We start from the raw sequence: 9417 nt of genomic DNA, 5'->3' as shown, positions 1-9417 counted from the left end.
TCGAGGTGTCAAGTTAATAAATAAATAGGAATCTAAATGCATTTCCTGAATGCCATTCTCTTTCTTGCCAGACCTGCTCATCCAGCATCTTTGAAATCAATATTGTTTCATTTTGTTTTCTTTTACCTTTGATTTGCTGATACAATTCATACATGACTCATTTTTCAGTTCCCTATTTTTTGTTTACATTAGCCAAATATCTTGGCACTGTCTCACCTTCACAAAACTGACTCATTTTAAAGGCTCTGCTAAAAATACACCTTGTGAACTTTATTATATTCCTTTCTACAGAACCATCGAGAGAGAGAGAGAGAGAGAGAGAGAGAGAGAGAGAAAGAGACATGATAAGCCTATAGAAAATGCAAGAGAATATATGTAGCATACTGGTAGGGTGAGGAGATGAACTGTTTCACAGAATACTACAAGAACACAGGCACTGCACAGTGCAGAACTGAAGGAAACAAATGAAAGACAAAAATCTAATTTTCACATACGTCAAGGGAATCATTAAAAGATCATACAATGGAGTACAATGAATGGAGGACGAGGTGACGAGAAGGGGATACAGTGAATAAAGTGAAGAGGTGTATTCTAACTACAAAAAGTACTGGATATGTAAAACAGCCTTCTTAAGGAGGTGGTGAGTAAAAAATAACACTTAAGGAATTTAGGAGTAGACGGAAGAGACAAAAGGTAATCTCAGTGCGAGACAAAGGATATGGGCTTTTGGCTGAGTTTATCCTACAAGCAGTGAGAACTTAAAGTGCAGGAAAGTAAGTGTATAATGACATTTATTATTTTCCATATACTTATCAGAAGACAAAATAAAAAAAAATCCCCATGGTCTTATTATCACAGGCTTACAGGCAACCTACTAATATATATATATATATATATATATATATATATATATATATATATATATATAATACATCAGAGGGGGTATATTTGTTGGAATAATGCACTGAAGAGTTAACAGTGATAATATAGTGGTGAGTACTAAATGAATTCAAAAAATAGTAAATAGATAAATCAATGCCATAAATAAAGTTTACAGGGTACTAGTGGATTTCAGCATGCATAGATTTCAAGCATGCGTGGAATAGCTATAAAGCTCTCCTACAGGGAAGGCAGAAGTAGTAAGAAAAGCCAAAACTACAGAGTCAGTATGAGACAGACAGAAGAAGGTAAGAAAAAAAGACTAAAAATTCACATACAGGCCAAGGCATCTTTTATTCTGTTAGAATCTGTTTCTATGGCACTGTAAAGGAATCACTATATTATACACTGCTGTGTGCTGTGTAAAGTCAGCTGGCACACATTTATTAAAATGAGTAATTAAATGATTCATTTCCATAATTTCAAGCCTCTATGCACATGCACACACAGCTTATTTTATTTTTGAATGTGCAGACATTCGTGAATTAGCAACAGGGAGATAACATTATTCATCATTCCTCATTTTATTCTACGTGGATTTTACATGTTCTTCCTGTGTTTCCAGTGAATTAGCAACAGGGAGATAACATTATTCATCCTTCCTCATTTTATTGTACATGGATTTTACATGTTTTTCATGTGTTTCCAGTGAAGTAGCAACAGGGAGATAACATTATTCATCATCCCTCATTATATTCTACATGGATTTTACATGTTCTTCCTGTGTTTCCAGTGAATTAGCAACAGGGAGATAACATTATTCATCCTTCCTCATTTTATTCTACGTGGATTTTACATGTTCTTCCTGTGTTTCCAGTGAATTAGCAACAGGGAGATAACATTATTCATCCTTCCTCATTTTATTCTACGTGGATTTTACATGTTCTTCCTGTGTTTCCAGTGAATTAGCAACAGGGAGATAACATTATTCATCCTTCCTCATTGTATTCTACGTGGATTTTACATGTTCTTCCTGTATTTCCAGTGAATTAGCAACAGGGAGATAACATTATTCATCCTTCCTCATTTTATTCTACGTGGATTTTACATGTTCTTCCTGTGTTTCCAGTGAATTAGCAACAGGGAGATAACATTATTCATCCCTCCTCATTTTATTGTACATGGATTTTACATGTTCTTCCTGTGTTTCCAGTGAATTAGCAACAGGGAGATAACATTATTCATCCTTCCTCATTTTATTCTACGTGGATTTTACATGTTCTTCCTGTGTTTCCAGTGAATTAGCAACAGGGAGATAACATTATTAATCATTCCTCATTTTATTCTACGTGGATTTTACATGTTCTTCATGTGTTTCCAGTGAATTAGCAGAAGGGAGATAACATTATTCATCATTCCTAATTTTATTCTACGTGGATTTTACATGTTCTTCCTGTGTTTCCAGTGAATTAGCAACAGGGAGATAACATTATTCATCCTTCCTCATTTTATTCTACGTGAATTTTACATGTTCTTCCTGTGTTTCCAGTGAATTAGCAACAGGGAGATAACATTATTCATCCTTCCTCATTTTATACTACGTGGATTTTACATGTTCTTCCTGTATTTCCAGTGAATTAGCAACAAGGGATAACATTATTCATCCTTCCTCATTTTATTCTACGTGGATTTTACATGTTCTTCCTGTGTTTCCAGTGAATTAGCAACAGGGAGATAACATTATTCATCCTTCCTCATTTTATTCTACATGGATTTTACATGTTCTTCCTGTGTTTCCAGTGAATTAGCAACAGGGAGATAACATTATTCATCCTTCCTCATTTTATTCTACATGGATTTTACATGTTCTTCCTGTGTTTCCAGTGAATTAGCAACAGGGAGATAACATTATTCATCCTTCCTCATTTTATTCTACATGGATTTTACATGTTCTTTCTGTGTTTCCAGTGAATTAGCAACAGGGAGATAACATTATTCATCATTCCTCATTTTATTCTATGTGGATTTTACATGTTCTTCATGTGTTTCCAGTGAATTAGCAACAGGGAGATAAGATTATTCATCATTCCTCATTTTATTCTACATGGATTTTACATGTTCTTCCTGTGTTTCCAGTGAATTAGCAACAGGGAGATAACATTATTCATCATTCCTCATTTTATTCTACGTGGATTTTATATGTTCTTCATGTCTTTCCAGTGAATTAGCAGCAGGGAGATGACATTATTCATTATATCTCATTTTATTCTACGTGGATTTTACATGTTCTTCCTGTGTTTCCAGTGAATTAGCAACAGGGAGATAACATTATTCATCATTCCTCATTTTATTCTATGTGGATTTTACATGTTTTTCCTGTGTTTCCAGTGAATTAGCAACAGGGAGATAACATTATTAATCCCTCCTCATTTTATTGTACATGGATTTTACATGTTCTTCATGTGTTTCCAGTGAATTAGCAACAGGGAGATAACATTATTCATCATTCCTCATTTTATTCCACGTGGATTTTACATGTTCTTCCTGTATTTCCAGTGAATTAGCAACAGGGAGATAACATTATTCATCCTTCCTCATTTTATTCTACGTGGATTTTACATGTTCTTCCTGTGTTTCCAGTGAATTAGCAACAGGGAGATAACATTATTCATCCTTCCTCATTTTATTCTACGTGGATTTTTACATGTTCTTCTTGTGTTTCCAGTGAATTAGCAACAGGGAGATAACATTATTCATCCTTCCTCATTTTATTCTACGTGGATTTTACATGTTCTTCCTGTGTTTCCAGTGAATTAGCAACAGGGAGATAACATTATTCATCCTTCCTCATTTTATTCTACTTGGATTTTACATGTTCTTCCTGTGTTTCCAGTGAATTAGCAATAGGGAGATAACATTATTCATCATTCCTCATTTTATTCTACATGGATTTTACATGTTCTTCTTGTGTTTCCAGTGAATTAGCAACAGGGAGATAACATTATTAATCATTCCTCATTTTATTCTATGTGGATTTTACATGTTCTTCATGTGTTTCCAGTGAATTAGCAGAAGGGAGATAACATTATTCATCATTCCTCATTTTATTCTACGTGGATTTTACATGTTCTTCCTGTGTTTCCAGTGAATTAGCAACAGGGAGATAACATTATTCATCCTTCCTCATTTTATTCTACGTGGATTTTACATGTTCTTCCTGTGTTTCCAGTGAATTAGCAACAGGGAGATAACATTATTCATCCTTCCTCATTTTATTCTACGTGGATTTTACATGTTCTTCCTGTGTTTCCAGTGAATTAGCAACAGGGAGATAACATTATTCATCCTTCCTCATTTTATTCTACTTGGATTTTACATGTTCTTCCTGTGTTTCCAGTGAATTAGCAACAGGGAGATAACATTATTCATCCTTCCTCATTTTATTCTACGTGGATTTTACATGTTCTTCCTGTGTTTCCAGTGAATTAGCAACAGGGAGATAACATTATTCATCATTCCTCATTTTATTCTACGTGGATTTTACATGTTCTTCCTGTGTTTCCAGTGAATTAGCAACAGGGAGATAACATTATTAATCATTCCTCATTTTATTCTACGTGGATTTTACATGTTCTTCATGTGTTTCCAGTGAATTAGCAACAGGGAGATAACATTATTAATCATTCCTCATTTTATTCTACGTGGATTTTACATGTTCTTCATGTGTTTCCAGTGAATTAGCAACAGGGAGATAACATTATTCATCATTCCTCATTTTATTCTACGTGGATTTTACATGTTCTTCCTGTGTTTCCAGTGAATTAGCAACAGGGAGATAACATTATTAATCATTCCTCATTTTATTCTACGTGGATTTTACATGTTCTTCATGTGTTTCCAGTGAATTAGCAGAAGGGAGATAACATTATTCATCATTCCTCATTTTATTCTACGTGGATTTTACATGTTCTTCCTGTGTTTCCAGTGAATTAGCAACAGGGAGATAACATTATTCATCCTTCCTCATTTTATTCTACGTGGATTTTACATGTTCTTCCTGTGTTTCCAGTGAATTGTCAGCAGGGAAATAACATTATTCATCCTTCCTCATTTTATTCTATGTGGATTTTACATGTTCTTCCTGTGTTTCCAGTGAATTAGCAACAGGGAGATAACATTATTCATCCTTCCTCATTTTATTCTACGTGGATTTTACATGTTCTTCATGTGTTTCCAGTGAATTGGCAAGAGGGAGATAACATTATTCATCATTCCTCATTTTATTCTACATGGATTTTACATGTTCTTCCTGTGTTTCCAGTGAATTAGCAACAGGGAGATAACATTATTCCTCATTCCTCATTTTATTCTACATGGATTTTACATGTTCTTCCTGTGTTTCCAGTGAATTAGCAACAGGGAGATAACATTATTCATCATTCCTCATTTTATTCTACGTGGATTTTATATGTTCTTCATGTCTTCCCAGTGAATTAGCAGCAGGGAGATGACATTATTCATTATATCTCATTTTATTCTACGTGGATTTTACATGTTCTTCATGTGTTTCCAGTGAATTAGCAACAGGGAGATAACATTATTCATCATTCCTCATTTTATTCTATGTGGATTTTACATGTTTTTCCTGTGTTTCCAGTGAATTAGCAACAGGGAGATAACATTATTAATCCCTCCTCATTTTATTGTACATGGATTTTACATGTTCTTCATGTGTTTCCAGTGAATTAGCAACAGGGAGATAACATTATTCATAATTCCTCATTTTATTCCACGTGGATTTTACATGTTCTTCCTGTATTTCCAGTGAATTAGCAACAGGGAGATAACATTATTCATCCTTCCTCATTTTATTCTACGTGGATTTTACATGTTCTTCCTGTGTTTCCAGTGAATTAGCAACAGGGAGATAACATTATTCATCCTTCCTCATTTTATTCTACGTGGATTTTTACATGTTCTTCCTGTGTTTCCAGTGAATTAGCAACAGGAAGATAACATTATTCATCCTTCCTCATTTTATTCTACGTGGATTTTACATGTTCTTCCTGTGTTTCCAGTGAATTAGCAACAGGGAGATAACATTATTCATCCTTCCTCATTTTATTCTACTTGGATTTTGCATGTTCTTCCTGTGTTTCCAGTGAATTAGCAATAGGGAGATAACATTATTCATCATTCCTCATTTTATTCTACATGGATTTTACATGTTCTTCCTGTGTTTCCAGTGAATTAGCAACAGGGAGATAACATTATTCATCCTTCCTCATTTTATTCTACGTGGATTTTACATGTTCTTCTTGTGTTTCCAGTGAATTAGCAACAGGGAGATAACATTATTAATCATTCCTCATTTTATTCTATGTGGATTTTACATGTTCTTCATGTGTTTCCAGTGAATTAGCAGAAGGGAGATAACATTATTCATCATTCCTCATTTTATTCTACGTGGATTTTACATGTTCTTCCTGTGTTTCCAGTGAATTAGCAACAGGGAGATAACATTATTCATCCTTCCTCATTTTATTCTACGTGGATTTTACATGTTCTTCCTGTGTTTCCAGTGAATTAGCAACAGGGAGATAACATTATTCATCCTTCCTCATTTTATTCTACGTGGATTTTACATGTTCTTCCTGTGTTTCCAGTGAATTAGCAACAGGGAGATAACATTATTCATCCTTCCTCATTTTATTCTACGTGGATTTTACATGTTCTTCCTGTGTTTCCAGTGAATTAGCAACAGGGAGATAACATTATTCATCCTTCCTCATTTTATTCTACGTGGATTTTACATGTTCTTCCTGTGTTTCCAGTGAATTAGCAACAGGGAGATAACATTATTCATCATTCCTCATTTTATTCTACGTGGATTTTACATGTTCTTCCTGTGTTTCCAGTGAATTAGCAACAGGGAGATAACATTATTAATCATTCCTCATTTTATTCTACGTGGATTTTACATGTTCTTCATGTGTTTCCAGTGAATTAGCAACAGGGAGATAACATTATTAATCATTCCTCATTTTATTCTACGTGGATTTTACATGTTCTTCATGTGTTTCCAGTGAATTAGCAACAGTGAGATAACATTATTCATCATTCCTCATTTTATTCTACGTGGATTTTACATGTTCTTCCTGTGTTTCCAGTGAATTAGCAACAGGGAGATAACATTATTAATCATTCCTCATTTTATTCTACGTGGATTTTACATGTTCTTCATGTGTTTCCAGTGAATTAGCAGAAGGGAGATAACATTATTCATCATTCCTCATTTTATTCTACGTGGATTTTACATGTTCTTCCTGTGTTTCCAGTGAATTAGCAACAGGGAGATAACATTATTCATCCTTCCTCATTTTATTCTACGTGGATTTTACATGTTCTTCCTGTGTTTCCAGTGAATTAGCAGCAGGGAAATAACATTATTCATCCTTCCTCATTTTATTCTATGTGGATTTTACATGTTCTTCCTGTGTTTCCAGTGAATTAGCAACAGGGAGATAACATTATTCATCCTTCCTCATTTTATTCTACGTGGATTTTACATGTTCTTCCTGTGTTTCCAGTGAATTGGCAAGAGGGAGATAACATTATTCATCATTCCTCATTTTATTCTACATGGATTTTACATTTTCTTCCTGTGTTTCCAGTGAATTAGCAACAGGGAGATAACATTATTCCTCATACCTCATTTTATTCTACATGGATTTTACATGTTCTTCATGTGTTTCCAGTGAATTAGCAGCAGGGAGATAACATTATGCATCATTCCTCATTTTATTCTACGTGGATTATACATGTTCTTCCTGTGTTTCCAGTGAATTAGCAACAGGGAGATAACATTATCCCTCATTCCTCATTTTATTCTATGTGGATTTTATATGTTCTTCATGTGTTTCCAGTGAATTAGCAGCAGGGAGATAACATTATGCATCATTCCTCATTTTATTCTACGTGGATTATACATGTTCTTCCTGTGTTTCCAGTGAATTAGCAACAGGGAGATAACATTATTCATCCTTCCTCATTTTATTCTACGTGGATTTTACATGTTCTTCCTGTGTTTTCAGTGAATTAGCAACAGGGAGATAACATTATTCATCCTTCCTCATTTTATTCTACGTGGATTTTGCATGTTCTTCCTGTGTTTCCAGTGAATTAGCAACAGGGAGATAACATTATTCATCATTCCTCATTTTATTCTACGTGGATTTTACATGTTCTTCCTGTGTTTCCAGTGAATTAGCAACAGGGAGATAACATTATTCATCATTCCTCATTTTATTCTACGTGGATTTTACATGTTCTTCATGTGTTTCCAGTGAATTAGCAACAGGGAGATAACATTATTCATCATTCCTCATTTTATTCTACGTGGATTTTACATGTTCTTCCTGTGTTTCCAGTGAATTAGCAGCAGGGAGATAACATTATTCATCATTCCTCATTTTATTCTACGTGGATTTTACATGTTCTTCCTGTGTTTCCAGTGAATTAGCAACAGGGAGATAACATTATTCATCCTTCCTCATTTTATTCTATGTGGATTTTATATGTTCTTCATGTGTTTCCAGTGAATTAGCAACAGGGAGATAACATTATTCATCCTTCCTCATTTTATTCTACATGGATTTTACATGTTCTTCCTGTGTTTCCAGTGAATTAGCAACAGGGAGATAACATTATTCATCATTCCTCATTTTATTCTACGTGGATTTTACATGTTCTTCATGTGTTTCCAGTGAATTAGCAACAGGGAGATAACATTATTCATCATTCCTCATTTTATTCTACATGGATTTTACATGTTCTTCCTGTGTTTCCAGTATTTTTCTGTGACTGCTACAATTTCTTCCAAACAAATACTGACTTGGCTCTTCAAAACATCATATTGCTTTTACTCTTAACCTTGGGACCCAGCTCATGAGTAAAAAGGGCCTGGGAAGGAGCAATTCATTTATCCTGTTAACAAAGAAATGCAATTACATTTTAATTTAAAAGTAGACATGCAATATTATAAGACATCTATGGTCTGAAAGACAAGTAAGGAAAACTGATGAATTGCAGTTCATCTTATTCTTCCATGACTCTGTGATTAAGCTGATGGATTTATGAACCTATCTGCACATCCTACCAGCATGCTGTGGCTTAAATCCCCACTATTATCCTAACCTGTAGTTATGATGGCCTGTGCATAGCAGGTGTCAGCAGGGTCAAGAGTCTGGGAATGGTATAATGGTTAAGGTCTTTACCTCACAGATGCAAGGTACTGGGTTTGAGTTTGGCACCTGGTTATTGGCAAGGCTTATAATAGTCTGGACACTGATAGCCTTTTATTAACCTATTAGATCGCTCTCATTTTATTTTTTAATTTCTTTAAATCTTTTGGGTTTCTAATACTATGATGGGAATGGACCTCATTCCTAAGTCAAAGTATCATTAAAGTTCATGAAATTAGTACTGTTTCACTCTGATATCAGCCAAAAGTCTCTTCGTAGCACCTGCAATGTGTTC

General features: G+C 34.4%; 1 protein-coding gene across 1 annotated transcript in view; it reads left to right on the top strand.

The window, feature by feature from the left end:
- The first annotated feature begins 618 nt into the window (after positions 1 to 618).
- The window catches only part of ALDH3B1 (aldehyde dehydrogenase 3 family member B1), a 1341938-nt gene continuing 1333139 nt past the window's right edge, over positions 619 to 9417 (top strand). The window contains exon 1 of the mRNA XM_044084078.1: positions 619 to 640. The gene's annotated coding sequence lies outside the window, so the exon portion shown is untranslated. The remainder of the gene's footprint in view (positions 641 to 9417) is intronic.

The sequence above is a fragment of the Protopterus annectens genome, chromosome 9.part0, assembly GCF_019279795.1.
Source record: "Protopterus annectens isolate FY-2018-M chromosome 9.part0, PAN1.0, whole genome shotgun sequence".
NCBI lineage: Eukaryota > Metazoa > Chordata > Ceratodontiformes > Protopteridae > Protopterus > Protopterus annectens.
The sequence above is the reverse complement of the archived record's forward strand: the minus strand, read 5'-3'. Positions and strand labels throughout refer to the sequence as shown.